The sequence below is a fragment of the Falco cherrug genome, chromosome 9, assembly GCF_023634085.1.
Source record: "Falco cherrug isolate bFalChe1 chromosome 9, bFalChe1.pri, whole genome shotgun sequence".
In the NCBI taxonomy this organism is placed as follows: domain Eukaryota; kingdom Metazoa; phylum Chordata; class Aves; order Falconiformes; family Falconidae; genus Falco; species Falco cherrug.
This window is the reverse complement of record NC_073705.1, coordinates 19,580,428-19,598,878: the sequence shown is the minus strand read 5'-3', so window position 1 is coordinate 19,598,878 and position 18,451 is coordinate 19,580,428. Positions and strand designations below refer to the sequence as shown.

At 45.6% G+C, this 18,451-nt stretch overlaps 1 protein-coding gene and 1 long non-coding RNA gene across 3 annotated transcripts in view; one reads left to right on the top strand and one right to left on the bottom strand.

Annotated features, from left to right (window-relative positions):
* The window catches only part of GRK5 (G protein-coupled receptor kinase 5), a 169,506-nt gene that overhangs the window by 14,329 nt on the left and 136,726 nt on the right, over positions 1-18,451 (top strand). The window lies entirely within an intron of this gene.
* Positions 1,990-17,364, bottom strand: LOC129736746 (uncharacterized). The gene is made up of 3 exons (XR_008733767.1): positions 16,869-17,364; positions 5,188-14,622; positions 1,990-4,989 (listed from the first exon to the last, which is right to left on the bottom strand). It is a non-coding gene; the product is annotated as an uncharacterized LOC129736746 (long non-coding RNA).

Genomic DNA, 18,451 nt, shown 5'->3' with positions numbered 1-18,451 from the left:
CACTTTGTAAAGAAGGGCAATGATTCACTGCGTAAAAATAGGCAGCATCTTAAAGAGCTTGTAAACACAGCTATTAATTTTAGGACTAGAATCTTACACTCTTTGTCTTAGTCTGAGAATAATGCCACTGCACTCCATGACGCTATTCAGTGGGTACAAATTCAGCTTTTAAATAGATTTTAAAACAGATTTTAAAAGTGGCCACAGTTGCATTTTTGTCGGCATGTTTTGCCCATCCTTTGAAATATCTTTGATACTTTTACTGTATCTAATATTAATCCCTTGCATTTTAAGCCATCCTCTACACCACAAATCCCACTTGATAGATTTGCTGCAGTCGGTTAGTAAGAGGAATACAAAGGGAGTCACAGCTGACGTGCTCCTCTTTTTCTACCTACTTACCTTGGGGTTTTGCAGTCTAGAAAGTACTCCTTGGTGTGAGTCACGAGAAAGATCATGTGATTATTTTCTTCCTCTTTTTTTTTTTTTTTCCCTCCCCCATTTTGATTGTGCTTAAGGCTAAGTCTGATGCTGTGCTTCACTCTTGATTTGAAAGAAGGGGAGTGACTTTCCTCTTCTCTTTCATAACCTCAGGTCTTGTAGTTTTTATTCATTCTTTTCGGTACTGGAGAGAAGCTTTCTTTGGCTCGACGCAGCTTTGTGGTGATCTTCCCAACAGCTCCTGTCTTATTCCACTGTCTTGATCTTCTGCATGAAGTGTATAATTGTCTTCTTTCCAAAGAAGGAAGCCTCAGAATTTCAGCAGGAGCCAAAGGCTCAATTCAAGCTCAATGGTATTAATTTTTATTTAATGGGACACAGGAAAATCACCCATCATTTTCTATTGAACCCACTGGCCATGAGTATCTTTTTTTTTTTTTTTTTTTTTTTTTTAAGCTGAAAGCACAAGAAAATACAGTTGGGTGCCAGCTCCTTTCAGTTTTGACAAATAAGCCAAAGGCACAGCTTACTGCTTGTGCAGGGATATTAATAATCACTTGGTATCAATGGGGTGATCACAGAGATCACACACACAGTTTGCTGTGGTCTGTCTGCCTCAGTGACCTTCCCAGGCTGGAGCAAGTGGGTGGTATGGCAGAGGGGGTGTAGAGACTTGCCTCAAAGAACTTTGTGGAAAGCTGAAAGCTGTGAAGCTATATGAAGATCATTACACGTTTTCCATCCTGGGCTGCAGCTGATGTGCGCTGGCACAGATGTGAGCCTTGGCCACTCTCAGCCTCCAGGCTCTCTGTGGAGCCCTGTCTTACTTGCCCTGTGTACCTGATGTTCTTTAAAACACTAGATACGCCTTATTTGTATTCCTTTGGGAAGTGGAAGGAGCTGTGGAACTGTGTGAAGTCTGCAGGTATTTTTACTTTTCTCCTCAACTTTTTGGTATACTGTTTTTACCACGCTTGCAGGGTCCTGAGCCTCAGGATGAGGTTCTATTGGAACATAGGATATTCCAAGACAAGGATCCATTAACTCATCTCTACAGTAACCTACTGTAGGCAAATTCAACCTAGTGGACCAGATTGGTATCTGGATATTCAAAACATAATCAAATGCCTAATCCACGACACAATCTGTAACTATTGGCATAGACTTGATCATAATTTGTGCTCTGACTTTGCCTTGTTTTGAAAATTGAAGCAGTGTTACTTGGTGAGCAGCTCCCTTTCTGGCTGGGGGTATTGCTCATACCAACCATTGCAACGTAGTGAGAAGCAATGGGATGTGACCCGTGATTGAACATGCTGTCACTTATAAACGTTCCTGTCCGTAGCGCTCTATGGTCTGCCTGTGGTGTTGTTCTACTTCCCCTTCTCCCCCCACGAAGACATAATAGTATTGTGATTGTGTAACTTCATAGAACCACAGAACGGTTTGGGTTGGAAGGGACCATAAAGATCACCCAGTCCCACCCCCTGCCACGGGCAGGGACACCTGCCACCGGACCAGTTGCCCCCAGCCCGGCCTTGAGCACCCCCAGGGATGGGGCATGTACCACCTCTCTGGGCAGCCTGTGCCAGTGCCTCACCACCCTTACATGCCACTGTAAAAAGCCCCTCTTTTAGCTTTTCTGTCATCCCCTTTAGGTACTGGGAGCTGCTCTAAGGTCTCCCCCCTCTAAGAGCAACTCCAGCTCTCCCAGCTTGTCTCCACAGGAGAGGGGCTCCAGCCCCCTCACCATCTTTTGGTATTGCAAAGGCTTACTCCTTTGCCTAGCTGTGCTCTGTTTAGAAATTGTTTGGAAATGGTCTTTTCTCTGGTAACTATTTAATCGGAATTGAAACATAAATCACATTGCTGTGCAGCCATGCAGGGGCTATAAGGTGTTCCCAGGTGCTGCGGACTCGTCACCTCTGCAGTCCCTTGCAGAGAAGCCAGCCAAATACGGGGAACTTACCACCCTGCTACACAAGGCAGGGAAAATACACTTTCAGGTGAGCCCTGCTGCTGCTGTAGGGTTGGCAAAGGCCAGGCTGTGACTCAGGGCTTGTCATCTTCTGCACCAGCTGCACAGCCCCTGCCCCTTCCTCTGGCTGAATATTGAAGTTGTCATCTAGTCCTTGGCAGGTCTAACTCTGGTTTCTTCCTCCTGGCTTTGCTTGCAGGGCAAACTGAGCTGCGTGGCTGGGGGTTGTCCAGTGCCTGAAGTTGTTTGAACGTTTGCAGCCTGCTGTGATTTTGAGCTAAGCTCCCTGAGAGGATGCTGTGAGTGGGCTTTGGGCAGGGTGAAGGGTGCAAACTGCTTTCCCTCTGCTACCCCACGGCTGCCGTACAGTGCTGGGCACCCTCTGGCACAGGCTGGCACCCTGCCCTGGCAGATGTGTAAGAAGGGGCTGTGATCAGTGTGAAGGTGCGTCATTTTCCAACCCTGAGTAAATCCTGCACCTGGAAAGAGGAAAGAACTCTGGAGACTGAAGCAAGAGTGGGAGCAAGCCACCAAGCACTGTTTTGAGCTGTGAATCCCAGGCCTGGCCCATAAGACACTATTTTTTTTCATCTTGTAAGTCATGATAGACGAGGCTAGAGAACAGGAGAACGGTCTCTACCACCAGTTAGCTTTGTGGAGCTGAGCCAACTGTTTAATCTTTCATGGTCAGAATCTCTTCCGCCGCAGACTTACATTCTGTAAAGCAGCTGAACTTAAGGTTCTAATAATGGTGATATTAATACAGGTGGTTCCGTAACATGGAAAACATAGAGTACGCAGTGATGTTCCCTTCTGCCGTGGAACCGCATGTGGGTTTTGTTTTCTGTGTATAAATCAGCATATTTTGTTGTAATTTGTAACACAGTCTATTCTCAAGTAACTTACCCTAATTATTCAGGAATCATCCCCTGTTTAATTATTATGACTAATTTTTCAGCCTGATTCTTCAACTAGCTGTGCTATGTAAGGAAATAAAAAAAGGTATGTCATCATTATTAATCTTACAGAGGAATCATGATTAATGCCACGCTAATGTCCAGGCAGATCAAGGAACATTCCTTTAGCTGATGCCCAGGCAAACTTCCCTTTGAAGCCGCTGTACACTTTGTCTGATTGAAAACATCAGAACTCTGTCCAGGTCTGGTTTTCTTCTCAAAATTAGGTAGTCCAGGTGAATCCTTTCTGCTTTTTCATGATATTTTTTTGAGATGACTGCTTTCTTTGTTGTAGCATATCACATTCCTTCCCAGATGCTGAAAGCCAGTATGCCTCATGTTTTCTTAAGTATCCTTATTTGATCACCAAAATTTGTATTTTTTCTTTATAGGAATGGCTTAAGTAAATTCTTGAAAGCTTTCAGAAAGCTTTTGAAAGTCCTGTTTTGCCTTCAAAGTTTGGGGCTGCTTTGTGCTTACCTGTGAAAGGGAATATATGCATACCTTAAAGTTGATAGTATCCTTAGTATCTTCAAAGTTTATAACCTTAGAGTAAACTCTTAACTATTGCTGAACGCAAAATATATAAGCATGTAGGTATGAAAATGCTTATGCAGGCACTTAACATCCTCTTGCAAAGTTAGCTGCTAGTGGCTATGTCGACAGTTCAGTAATTCCACAGAAGTAGCCATTAGCATTTCCTGTCCTCCTTACGAACTTTAAAAATATTCATTGTTTACCCGTGATGCTAGGAGTACTGCAGATGCAGAAGTGTTCAGTGCTACTTAGTATTGGCAAGCACAGTGAGAGATGATGCAGTCTCTTCCCCGAGCAACGTATAGTTTTACTAATCTACAGACCCAGGTAGGCAGAGTACCAGGGTAAGGAGAAGCCCCTCGCGTGTGGTCGCACAGGGGGTCTGGGCAAGAGATGGCTGCAGAACGTGGGTCCCTTGAGACCTGCTAAGCATCGCACTTGCTAATTGCAGCTCCCTGTTACAGCAGGCATTTGCAGCCCATGAGATTAACTCCTGTTATTTCACCTCACCTCTTGGTTATAACCTGCAGGGAAAGTTGTCCTTTCACACAGCAAACTTCTGCTTGTTGGAATTCTTGCAAATATCTCTGCAACTGTGAAAGTGTTTACCACGTTGCTGTGACATGATGTTGTAGGGAAAAGGCATGCATTGCTTGCAGAGAGCTGCTTGTTTCCTACAGGCGGTTTACCCAAGCAGATTAAGATCTGAGACTTTCCAAAACACAAATATGATAAAATGCAGTTGAAAACAAGAACTCCTGGTACTGTAGCTACCTATTGAACTCACAGCTAAATTGAGAGGGAACATGCTGGCTACCCCATGTGAAAGCAGTGGGATTCAAATGCTTAGTTTTCATCAGTAAAGTCATTTACATGAAAAACAGAAGAACTTATCTGGAGATCATTGAAGAAGTAACTGTTGTGTGGGAGCCTACAGCTTCTCAGGACCTTTTTTTTCATTTTTTCCCCTCTTATGTATACCCAAAGACTTAGACAAGTGTGTCATTCTGCAGTGATATTATGCTCAAAACAATAAAGCTCCTTCCTCCCATGGAATTAAGATGAAATATTTTGTCTCTGTAGGAAACAGACAAAAAAAATGTTATCTCAACTTTTCATAAAGAGTACCAGAAATGAGTACTGTGTTGAGACAGTTGCAAGTGGGAAGACCAGCTCAAGTATTACCATTCCAGCCCCCGCCCCCCCCCCAAAAAAAAAAAAAAAAAAGGCTATGTGCACCTTATTTAAAACAAATGGTTTCAAAGCTATACTTACTAATTTGATTATGTGCATGCATTCCAGCAACACAGGTCTCACACTGAAATAGCAATGTAGGCTTTTGCTGTCAGCTGGTTTAAAAATTCTACCTCTTAAGTTGGGTTCATGCTGCCTAAATTGGGTTTTTCAGATGCATTTAAAAATTGCAGTCAGAATCAGGTGGCAAAATTAATAGGCTGAAGATGAAAATGCAGAAGTGACTTATTCTTGTGACATGGTTTTTCAGTCACACTGATACTTTTTTTTTTTTTTGGTCACAGCACATGACCAACTGCTGAAAATGCTTGTACCGAGTTCAGTGGTGACCCTTGGCATCAGGCGCAGAAGGTACAGGAGGGAGCTGTGAACAGGCTGGCTTTAACAGCCTCACCTCTCACGAGGGGTCTTGGGGAGGGCTGGAAAAAGCCAGGGCTCTGCAAGTCCTGAGAGAAGGGTTTTGGATGAACAACATCAGCTCTACCATAGCTGACTCAAGCAGTTGTATTGAGTTCTTCACTTCCATCAGGCATTATGGTGTTTTCCAGGGTCCACACAACAATAACCATACTGCTGGTCACACGCTCTTGGGGCAATTAAAACTTAGTGATGTGCGATGTACTCCTGGCATGGTATGATGTCAATTAAACACGCCAAATGTGGCCAGGCTATCTCCTGACGCGTGATGTATGGGACAAAGCAGTTGTGCTGAGCTTCCCCCTCCTCTCTCTCCCGTGTTATGTCCCAGCCTGTGTGTGGGGACGGTGCCAGCATTTGCTGCAGAGCACCCTGATTTCTCTTTGCTCCCTAGCAAAGTGCTAGGCACAAGTGATGGAAGGTTCAGTGCCGGGTAGGCTGTCCCATCCCCTGGGATTTGAGGAAGGTAACCTAGTGTCCCAGTGTTTCATGTGCTGCAGCTTCTGTTGTGCAGTAAAGTCTCTTTAGGGACAGGTCACGGCCCCCCAGGGAGTAGGGAAGGAGTAGAAAGAAAGAGGAGAGAAAGTTTTGGGGCCTTTGTTTGCAAACGAGAAGAAACAAGACTTGTTCCTGGTCTGGGAGGTTTAATAGAGTCACAGGGTTTGGTGGGTTGTGCCTGCGCTCAGAGCAGCGAGTGGGTTCCCCTCCGTGCAAGCACAGCTGCAGCTTGTCACTGCATATAGCTGCTTGCCACGTTGGCTCCTGTGGGGCTGTATCGAACGCTGGCATGTGTTGAGAAAGAAGTGGTGATGCTAAGTTTTATTTGCAACCTGTTCTTTTAAATGAATCGAACGTTTTCAGACAGTTTAGTAATGCTAGGGCTAGCTAAGCTTTAAATCCACGCAGGTGTCTCCCTGTGATCTGTACAGATCGTGAATGTATGGCTCCCAGCAATAATTACTGCTAGTGAAATATGGAACTAATAAATGTCTCCAGTTATCAGCAAACTGAAGAACATATTTTAAATAGTAAGAATATTGTTTGAACTCCCATAGGGGTAACAGCATGTATCTGTAGACTTTGTTAGTAAATAATTGTGGTCTAAAATTAAACATATGGAAAATATTTCCTTTCTGTTTTCTGATTTATAACTTAATTTAAACATTTAGGGACAATGTCCTTTACTGCAAAGGAAAATAATTTGTGTATGGACAGCTTATTAAAGATATGTGGTTTTCATCTATAAATATGAATTTGTTCCCCAAACTGTTATGCATGAGGAAATGTACACGTACGAATGGGTCACCTATCTTCGAAGCAGAACATGTGTGACTCTGGAGTCAACATCTGAAAGGTGACTTGCAAGCAAAATCTGTAAGAGGTTCAAGAATTTGTCTTAAATCGTTGTTCCATGAGACAATCCTCCCCAAGTCATTCTGCTTTAAGGGCTAGTCTGGGATCAGTTTCCAAAGTATAAGGGCACCAGTAGATTTTGCCAGTTGGCAGCTTGGGACCCGAAATATCTGTTACTTTGCAGTGCAAGTAGCGAGTACCCCATGCTACAGTCTGTGATTTAGAAGACTGCAAATCATTTGTGAAAACTTTCTTTTGTTTCATCTTGTAAAACTTTGTAATTCGGCTGCTGCCCAGAGTGTTGTTAAGCTTGAGGGTATTAAGTGCTGCAATGGTTTTGTTTTAAGATCACAGTTTTACTGCATTTTAGGTGTGTTGAACTCCAAAAGCATTCTCAGAACATGGAACATTGCTCGTTACCAAAACTGATGCTGAAATAAAGTGTGTTTTTTGTTTTTTTTTAAAAAAAGTAACCCAGCTCAGACTATGGTCTTCTATAAAAACTTTCAAGTTGAGGGCATGTAACAGGCTTCCAAACTTAGGACAAAATGTTTTGATGCTGCTGATGCTGAAGAGGCAATTATTTCTTAAATACTTCAATGTCTGTTTAACTGGCATTCTGGCATCACTACCTTACATTGCCTCATGTCAAGTCAGGGTATTATTTTTATTTGGTTCAGTATATGTATTTGTGCAGGTCACTGCACCTCCTGTTTATGAATGATACCATAGACTGGGTTGCTCAGCCTAAGCATGGCTAAGACAAATACCCATGGAGTCTGATGGAAAACGTACAGCCTTAATAGATGTGCTGTTATGCCCTGTTGAATTTTGTTGTATTTATATTGCTCAGAAAGAGAAAACAAGTAATTAGCCAAGAAAGCTCACAGCTGCGTAGCATACTCCCCTCTCTCCTATATACACACAGTCTATTGGTATATACAAAACTGGCACTAATGAAACATAAACAGATCCTTTTCCTGTATGGAAAAGACTTTTAGCATTGAATGGGAATGAAAGCAATAGGATTCTATGGAAATCCTAGCTGTTTGGGTTCCCACTTTGGATTTTTGGACTCTGAAGCCCTTTGCAGTTCCATACGTGCTGCCATGTCTCCATGGTTTCTTGCGTTTTTTTGCTTTACGTGTTTTTTTAAATCTGTTGGGAGATGGGGTCCTGTTTCTGGATTTCTGTAGCCACATTATTTGCAGCAAGAATCTAAGCTTGTGTTGGAGTTCCTGTTTCTAATCATAAAACCCTAACCTGAGCCTTCTCAAACCTCGGTCAGAGGCATCCAGCCTGGGATTTGCCTGATGTTATTCTGGAAATCCTGAAATTATCATTCTGAGATTAATTGATCGCCTCAGGGTCATTTGAGGAGGTCCATCATTCTTATGCCTGCAAATGGTGGTTAAGACTGCACCAGTAACGCTGGCTCCTGGCAGGGGCTGGGCCACCACCGGGCTGGCTGGAGGTGCACACCGCCCACCCCTCGGTGGGAGCTGGACCACCACTGGGCTGGCTGGAGATGGACACTGCCCACCCCTCGGTGGGAGCCTCCGACCAGCCCTTCGGCTGGGCTGCGGCACAGCTCGGCTGCCTGGTGAGGCATGTGACATGGGCTGCCGGGCTCAAAAAGTGCTGTGAGTCTGCTGGCTGCCGAACACCAGGTGAATTTTATCCTCTTACTGAAAGTACTGTACCCTGGGAGGAAAAATTACTTTTTTCCTCCCAAAAACTCCAGGGGGAACCTTTCTTTGCGCAGATGCTCCAACAGGCAGCTGCAGACCCTCCATGTGCCAAACCTCCTTCTCCCATGGATTTCAGGCTGCATCTCCGGCGCACCCTGCTTCCAGCAGCCACCCCTTGTTCTGGAATCCAAGCTCCTCTTCCTCCTGGCACCTGTGGAGCCTCCGTCCGCGAATCATGCTTTTCCATCCCTAAGATCAAAGCTAGGCGCCAGCTTCTTTTGCTGTTATCTCCCCCCCCCCCCCCCCCCCCCCCATTTTACCTTCTCTCTTCAGTTCCTCAAACCAGTGTTGCTGTACAGACACACAGCTTGGCAGGCTCCGCGCGGTGCCTTTAGGCACTGTGCTATCACCCGCGCACCCCACCGTGGCGCCTGCGCCCCCTCTTTCTCAAGCTAAAATCACCACCTGCTTGCAGCCCTGGCTGTACGCCACGGCACGGCCATCGGCAGTCACGTCTGTTCCCTTCGCTCCTGCTGTGCAAAGAATGCCATCGTGTCCTCTGCCCTTTCTTCACCTATGGTTACTCTCAAGTTCATTGCGTTGAGTAACTAATCAGCAGCGCAATGAAGTCGTGGCTTTTATCTCTGTCTCCCTGGCATTACTGGTCAGAGGTGCCTCACGTTTCAGGCGCAGCAGGATCTTCACCTGTGCTCTTCAAGACCTTGAATAAAATTCAGGTAGACTTTCTGCATTTTATTTTAAAAGGGAGAAAGGTGATTTGGCTTCAGATAAGACAGGGTGGATTGGCTTACATAGACTGCATGAAATGTGGCAGAATCCTGCCCTTCAATACCCTCCTAGTAGGAACAAGCTAATAAATTCCCTATTGACATTCTTGTAGAGCAACTCAGAAGAAAATAGTTTTCTCATTTCTCAAACGTGTTTCCTTTCTAATTCTTCTGTGCTTTTTTAACAATTGCCATTCTCTTCAGGCAGTCCCTTGGCATCAATAGGAAACCTCCTATTTGAACACCTTTGAGAAGTTCATGCAAGTGGTTAGGGAAATGCCAGCCCAAGCTCAGCCACATTTTTCCTGTTATCTAGCAGAAACCCCTCCTTCAGACTTTCTGTGTGCTGCGTGGAATTTCCTCTTCTGTCTGGCTGAATTTTTGGAGAGCCTTAAACATTGGCAATGGCTCTGCAAAATTTTTCTGGGAAACTTGGTAGAAGTTGAGCTGGAATGGTGAATTATAATGAAAGCAAGGAACACAGCATCGTGTCGTTCCCTGAGAGATTCAGTTTCCGCTGTCACTTTGCCAGTGTTGTGGCTCTGTGTGTGTACCTGGGGCTGCTGGACCCCTGGCCCTGCAGAGCTGCTCTCGGTGAGTCCCTAAAGGTTTGGACTATCGAGGCTTAAACAGAATGCCCTTGTCTCAGGAAGCTTTCCTTTTTCAGGATGCGCACGAACAGACTGCAGCAGGGAGGTGGAGGGCAGCTTCTAGGCAATAATAAATTTTCAAGAGGTCTCTTCTTCCTATGGGCAGGGGTATCGTCTATAGGAATCATTAAACAGGCCCCCAAACTGGGTGCATTTAGTGGTGACAAATCTGAAAGATACCAGTGGCTAAGTTAGATAAACTTTGAAATGCCTAATTGTTCTGTTTGTTAAATGTGCCCTCACAGTAACGTTCAGTGCTTTAATAACAGTTCCCTTAGAAAGTTCAAAATGTTTTACATGTCATGATGCCAGAAAAATGAACTTGTAGGGAAACAAAACAAGTATGTAATTCTTAATGGGAAAGGTCACTTTTCTATCCCTTCCTCCTACCTGCTGGAAACAGTCGTTTAACTGTGCGTGTTTGGCCACCTCAAGTGGTGCCCCCTCAAGCTCGTCTGTCGGCGTCTCCCTTTTGGCAGGGAGAATTTCAGTCCCTTATCGTAGCCCTCGGTCCCTTTGTGTATGTGGAAACAGCTGTTGCCACATGTTTATCACGAAGCGGTGAGCAGCCACGGTGTGCAGCCCCGCAGCAGATAGCAGTGCCGCAAGGGCAGCGGTGGCACGTCGGTCCCCGCACGGCGCGGGGAGCCTTATCTGGCTGGGAGCTGGGCCAAGCTGCAGGGAGCTCTTACTTTGTTTTCTCTCTCCAGGGGGCTCATGTCCCCACCAAAACTTTGGACCGAAAGTGCAGCAGGCAGTCACGTAAGAAAAAACATCAGGGAAATATTGGAGCGGGGATAAGGTGAGGATGTAGGCTGGTGTTGAGATCTTAATTGTGCGTGCTTGGCAAGCTGGTAAGGTGGCTGGAACCTAATCAGAGTCTGGCCAGGCGGCTGTTCTGGGGGACAATTGATGTCCCCGGGACAAATGGGAGGGGAATTGCGTCCTTGCACGCACACAGGGAGAGGAAGCCTCCACTTGACAAAGTGGATATTTTTGCATGGAGTTATTTTCTTCCAGTTGCGCCACTGCATGTTGGCGGAGAGGCTGCAGATCTCTTCAGAAGAAGTCAGAGGAAGTGAAGTTACAGAAAGGAATCAAAATTGCTGATCACCAAATAACTCTGATCTCCATGCTGTCTTTACATGACACATGCATTATACGTATATACTACACACACACAGAGAAATATTCAGCCACCCATGTAACGGAGAGTTGCAGAGATTTAGTCCCCTCGCACTAACGGCTGAAACAACTTGAAATTCCTGGGGGAGACATCAGTAGTCCCTTCCTAGCTGCGATTCCCCTTCCTTTGCTGCAGCCTTTCTTGGGCACTCCTGGCTGGCCTTACTGCAGTAAACTCTGCTTCCTACTGCTTTATCCCAAGGTCCATGAATTCTTCTCCCAGTGCCATCGCCTCTCGTTTGCCTCACGGTATAGTCTGACATGTACGTGACCTCCTTTGCTTTGTGCCGTTTGTAACGCTTGATTCCTGTACAAACCCCCTCTCTCCTTATTTCCCCACAGCTGTCTCTTCAAGGCATACGATCTTTTTATCTCCTGCCACTTGACACCTTCAGATTTTTTTTTAAAAAGCGATGTTTTACATATTGCTACAAAAGAACATGAAGCTTTAGGACCTCTTGTAAATGTTTTATGATAAATACTACTCAGGAATCTTTTGAGCACACCTGCACTACATCTGGCTCTCCAGTGAAGACTTGTTTGCCTGGAGTGTTTTACTTTTTAATTATACATAGAATTTGGATTGTTTGTGTATTGTATCAGGCACAAAAGAATTGTAGGCAGTCGTGCCTAAAAAAAGTCACACCTTGGACCATACTCTTGGATCTCCTGTAATCTGGATACATTTTTTATGACAATAACTAGAGCCAGATGACTGAGGAAGCATACTTTTTTTGACTGTCCCATAATAAAATATTTGGGAAGGGGTTGGTGGGTTTTCTTGGGTTTTTGTGTTTGGTTTTTGGTGGTGGTTTTTTTTTCAGTAGCCGGGGATCACCAGACAGCTGAAGTCTGATGCTCAGCACTGATTTTTGACGTGTTTGACTCAAACACCCATGCGTGCTTCCACATGCTTCCACATAATTTGCCAGAGGTGCAGCCCAGCCCTGCATTCTCCCTCCGAGAAGCTGAACTGCCACACAGAATGATCTTTTGCAGGCACCTGGACAAAGTAGCTAGAGAAGCAGCTAATCCTATTCTTAGCTTGGCATGCCAGTTATCTGTGAGAGGACAGCCTGCCAGAAATGTCTGGTGACATATTTGTCCAAGGGAGGGAGGTTTATGCCAAGATGCTGTGGGTGCTGCTGTATGGCATTGAGTTTAGAAGAAGAAAAATCTGTGAAATGTGAAATCAAAAACACAGCTGTTGTTAAAGAAATAAGGAGCTGTTCCCAGTAACACAGATATATTCAAGATACTGATATTTTTAAAAAATTATTTTTTAAGTATCAGGAAATTAAACAGTAAATGCTGCAGTGTCAGCCAAAGTTAACTCTACCTAATACTTTTGGCTTGGCCACCAGAGGTGGTAGCAAGCTGTATGTGCAGTTAAATGCTGTTTTTATTTCATTTCATTTTAAACTTAAAGCCCTTTATGCAGGTTAAACATTCTGGGACTTGTGCTTGACTGTCACCCAGCAGTTGGGGCTGTGTGTGTGTAACCCGGCGGTGAGTACGTGTTACAGTTCTCCCTCTGTGCTGGTTTGGAGCAGTTATAAATTTGTTAACAGCTTCAGGAGGAGAGCCTGGCTTTGCAGCTTGCCCAGAAGCAGCCTGTGCTTGGGGGTCGCCCTGCAGTGCCTGGGCCGGCTCGGGGTGGCAGCTGCTTACAGATGCTTGTCAGATTTTTTTTGTAAGCCACTAAGGAAAAAAACAAACCAGCAATTTCAGAGCAATTGCGATACCTGGCAAACAGCTGCTCTCTGTTGTCTGGGATGGGGGGTGCTTTGCTGCAGGGCACTCAGCCTGCTGCAGGCTCTGCCAGGGATGCAGTGAGGTCCTCCGAAGCACCCATTTGCAGGCACCCACCACACACCACTGGGGACTCCTGTACCAGGAGCTCCCCGATGGGAAATACAGCTTGTTCACTTGGTGTCTTTCTAATGACCCCAAAGTCAGATGCTGAAATCAGGTGGTGTGAAGCCTCCCCTGTGGTGCCCGAGCCCATTCGTGCCCACCTGCCTTTGGCTGGGTGCAGAGGAGCCCTTCTGTCAGAGCTGGGGGACCTGCCTCCAAGCTCCCCTCCTTCCCTGGGGAGATGACTCTCCAGTGATAACTCCACAACGTGGGTGGCGGGTTTTTTTTCTCCTCTATTTTTTAGCAGTGGATGCCACCCAGGATTTAGGCTAAGCCTGTAGCCGTCAGAGTGACCCTGGTGAGCAAGGGAAGGGATTTGGCCCTGGGGGTCCCTCAGTGGCAGCACTGTCTGATCTGGGGCTGATGCTGTCAGGATCCATCACCCTGGAGCTCCTCCTGGAGGACCTCGGTCCTGTGGTGCTCAAGCTTGGAATCTTCAGGTGCTCCTGCTGCAGACTGGGTGCGATTCTGGTGCCAAGGGTAACACAGCTAATTTGGATGTGGTGCCATCTGAAAGAACATCAGCGAGGAGGCAAGAGGGGACTGTGGCTTCTGCATTGTTTGCTCTAACCATAGGCAAAAGTGGAGGCTGATCCCTGTGGACAGGTTTCGGCTGTGCTCATTTGTGCCCTGAAGAATGAATGCAGAGGATAATTGCTTTGGATTCCTAAAGCCATGGGCTTCATGCATGGATATAATATAAAAAGTCACTTTAGTTCAGCAGAAATACGTTTGGACCCACTAGGCAAGGAATTGTTTATTATTATCTGCATCTTGGGTAACAAATCCGTTCTGATAAGTGCAGACAATATCAAGTCCATTGTTGTTGGCACCCAAAAGTAATAGATAAGTTTTCTTGGGCAGTTCTAGTGGATGATTTCCAAAGATGACAGGCTTTTGCTGCTGATAAAGTTCAAGGTAAATGTAGTTTTTTGGGTATATAGGAGAATTGTTGTTACTTCTGGGTACTGAGTGTTCCTAGTCTAGTTACGTAAGAACAAACAGTGACGAAGTTGGCTTGAAGCCTTCTTCAAGGTTTATTTGGATCACAAAAGAGAGTTCCCTACTCTGTAAAAAGAGAAAACTGGGTTGATTTCACACTTGAAGCCATTCACTATGAGTGCCTGTAGCAACACCTGGCAGAGGTCCCACTATCACAGGCACCAAATGTGAATCAAAAATACAAGAAGAGCAAAGCAGCCAGGCAGGACATCTCTGTCAAGGAAATTGATGCCCCATTCATTCAGCCCTACAGTGTGTTTTCCTTCGACATCCTGTGCCTCCTTCAGGGTTTTAAAATGAACCATAACAACTTGTTCCTGCAGACAAAGCCTAGTGCTCATTTGCACTCGCCAGGTCAAGCTCTTCATTCGCATGCGGGCAGAGACCCTCCACTGAATCAGTTTACTGCAGGGGAAGCTTCACAAGCTGAAGTAAGATTAAAGAATTGCACTCCTGCAAATGCATAAAAATTAAGTTTAAAGCCATGGGATTAGGCTTTAGAAGTCACGGTTTGGGCTTATTGATGAGAGACCTTTTCAGGCAACTGACATTTTTGTGGCTTACCTGTGTTATAGCTAGGTCTCGTCTAGGGAAGGGTTAGTAGCAGGTAGTGAAGGGGCTGGGGAGAGGTCCAGTTCTGATTCACGCCCAAAGTCTATCAGTGCCCTGCTGAGCCTGTAGCAAGGCACTGCAGAGTCACAGAATCTTTTTGGTTGGAAAAGACCTTTAAGATCATCAAGTCCAACCGTTAACTTAGTCTTGCCACCTTTACCTCTGTTTCCTTGTCGATAAAATGACAATGAACCCAGTTTGCCACCAGGATGGATGCATCATAAGACAGCATCATAAGACATTTTAGAAGTGCTTTAAGATCTTCATAGGAAAGGTTATGCTTCTACAGAAGAATTAAGGGTATATACTTCTGCATGCAGTTGTTGTTACGATGCATTCTGCAGCTTTGTCTACCTCCCTTATGCTTTTTACAGCAATCCCTGCTCATGGCTGTTTCTCCCGTTTATATCCTTGCAGGAAACAGGGCCGTTCCACATTTGGCAGTCATTCCCTTCACCCCAGAGTTTATATGCGCTTTCATTCAAATTCAGTTCAGTTCTGCATGATCTTCACTCCCTTCCACTCAGTATTGGTGAAGGTGGTGGGAGATGAATGGAAGATGTCTTCGTCTGCATAGACACATGAATGGAAATTTCTGAAAGCAGGTGGCCAAAAGTGATGGAGCCAGGAGTAGGTTTGAATACAGCAGTGGCTTGAAGGCTCTTTCTGATGCCTCAGCAATAGTAGTTAATAGATGTTTTTGCTTCGGCCTTTGAATTTGCTTAACTTAGGGTACAGATACTACTTCACCAATCTGCTCCGTAAGTGCTACAGTATTTGTGGCCAGTTCTGGTATCCACAGCATCATCCTTCATTCTACTGTTGTGAACATTTTCTGTGATTAACTGGCAGAGGGAGCCCTGGCCAGCCTGAGAGCTTTCTCTTGCTGTTTACTATCATTATAATAAGATATTTGACCCATACAATAACAAACAGCATTAGCGTTGGGTCCAAACCAAAATCTTTGGATTCAAAATGCTCTGAACTTTGGGAAATGGTCAGACCGAAATTTTGTGGCTTGGCTCAAGCTCTGGATGAAATGAAACTGAACGTGCCTGGGATTAAAACCCCTTTAGAGTCAGAAGCTTTGCTTTCTTTTGAAGGAGTTTTATTTTTTTAATCTCCATTGTTTGCAGTGCTTCTTAGGACTTTGCAAATGCAAGTCAGGTTTCTCTACAGAGTTTTTTTTCGCCCAGATCCTTTCATATATGTGGTTTATTCTAATCTGGAGGAAGCCAGTATTTTCCCTTTTGATTTCTGATTATGTTTTCACCTCTGTAGTGAGAGGAAGTATTAATGCAGTTGTAGACTTGATGTTTATAGGCGTCAAACCTTTTTTTTTTTATTTTTTGCGCTGCATAGCTAGATGCATACTTTTATGTGCCATTCTTGGAAAAAATACTGGTGATATGGTTTTAATTTTAAATCGGTCTGACATCTGAAGCTAAACATTCTAATTGTCTATTTAATGCTTCCCCTGTGTCAAACTAATGCTTTCCCTTTGGAGATGTGTGCTAGTGAGTCTTTGATGCGCAAGGTCCACTGCATGCTGGACTCTCATATGTTACAGAGAAATTCCGGTGTATGTGTGGTGTTTAGGGAAAGCGTTAAGTGCTACCAGATAGCTAGAGAAGGACTTGAGGGCCCTGGTTTGAACTCTTTTGTTTTGATACTAGTTTGTTACTTGACAGATGACAGCCTAATTTCCCTGATTGTTTATTTTTGTGCGACCATTCTGTGTGCTGCTCTACAGCAACTAATTTCTGCCTTTCTGAAAAGCCAGATTGCAGGCATTTCTCTTAACCTTCCAGTTTACCCCCTTTATAAACAAAGATTAAGGAGACCTTCCCGGGAGGTTGATGTTTAAGTCCCTTGAGGACCTGAGCGACTGGACCTACGCAATGGGGAGGTGGTACGTGCTTGTATGTCTCAGGGATGTGTGATTCTGGTGCAGGCGAAGAAACGTGGAGTTGATTTTCCTTTCTCCTGCCTGGGTCTGCAGCACTGCTCGTGGCTGCCCCTTCTCCCCACCGAAAGCCTCCCCATCAGCCTGTCTCTCCGCAAAGCCGTGCGTGGCCGCCGCGTACCTTGATTTTCAGCGTCGCCCCTTTGCTGCACCTCCTCAGAGCCGCGGCGGCGATGGAGCTGGCACAGCACCCGGCCCCATGGCGGGCTGTGCTCCGCAGGCACCCTGGCAGCCCAGCCGCCTCCCCGCTGGCCCCGCTGGGATGGCAGGAAGCTCGGCGGAGAGTCTTGCAAATGCTCCGTGGTCGGGAGAGACCGCGGAGCTGCAGCTGGCGGCTTGTGGGCTGGACCTGACCCGCGGCGGGGCCTGGCTCCGTGCCTTCTCCTTGGAGAGGATGGGGAACAGGAGCTTGGGCACAGCAACCCCACTGCTGCTTATTCGCAGCAGCTGAAGACCTGGCTTGGGTAACTGGAAGAAACTCAAAACATTCCTGAGCCTGGAGGGGATCCATAGCTCAATTTTGGGCTTAGGAACCTCGCCATGTTCTTTATTTCAGTGTTTGTGATGTTCATATTTGTGTTAACTTCAGAGGGCTGTCAGGAGGAAGCCAGATCAGCTCAGAGAGGTCGTGGTTAGTGCTTCTTGTAATGCTGCAGTTCCTTGACATTATCACCACTGGAAACAAACAAACAAACAAATTAAAAAGAAGGAAAAAAACCATAGTTTGGTGCATTGTGTTGATAATGTGAGGGTGGTGGACACCCATAGGCATACATTCTAGACATACCTTTACATGTCGTGTCTGAGGAAAAAATTATTTCCAAAGCGTGCCTCTTAGTGCATCACCCAGGCCTTACGGTCTGAATGAAACAGCAAAGGCTCAGTCAACTAATCTTCTCCTAAAGGTAATACCGTGATACTTCGCATCATTTTGGGGTGGTTTTTTTTAGCAAGCTCTGTACGCATTGCTTAATGTTAAAAGGCTAAGGTAAATTAATTTCCTCTAGAAATGGCAGCTGCAATAAATCCTTCCTCCTTGCCACTCCTGTAATGGAGGGCTTGGCATTTTAAAGGTCTGAGCTGCTGACTCGCCTTGCTGCCAGCTCAGCTTTCCAGTGACTCCGGTGCCTCTGCTGCTCTGTGCTCTCTGTCGATGGTCCTGGGATGCTTTACCGGGGACCCTTCCTGAACCTTCGAATGAGGCCGTGCTCCCATCCCCATGGTCTCCAGCTGATCTCCACTAGGATCCAAGGGGCGATCTTGACACTTAGAGCTATTCAGTATCTGCCATATTAAACTCCCCTCTCTCGTTATCTGCAGCCCCTCAAAAACCTGCTTTCAGCTGAATGATCCATATTCTAGGAGCAGGCTGTGCTGTACCCTGTGAGTGCGCGGTGTGTATATGTACTTTGTGGTATGTGCTGATGGAGCTCAGCACGGCTGCTCTCTGATACTGCTTTATAACATTAGAAATACTTGCTTGTGCGTAACGTCAGGTCCTAGTTGTCATGTTTATTCTGTGGCCGCCGTTGCTGGTGGGATTCAGGCTGTACCTACAGGAGTGCTTTTGTGCATTAGTACATTTTAAAAACTGAGTGTACCCCACTGTTTGTCCCCATTGCTAGGTTTCTGCCCAGGTCTGTGTAGCCAGAGTTCCCTTACACCAAGCTGCCTTGCAAGCCAGGCTCATATTCTTTCTCCAGA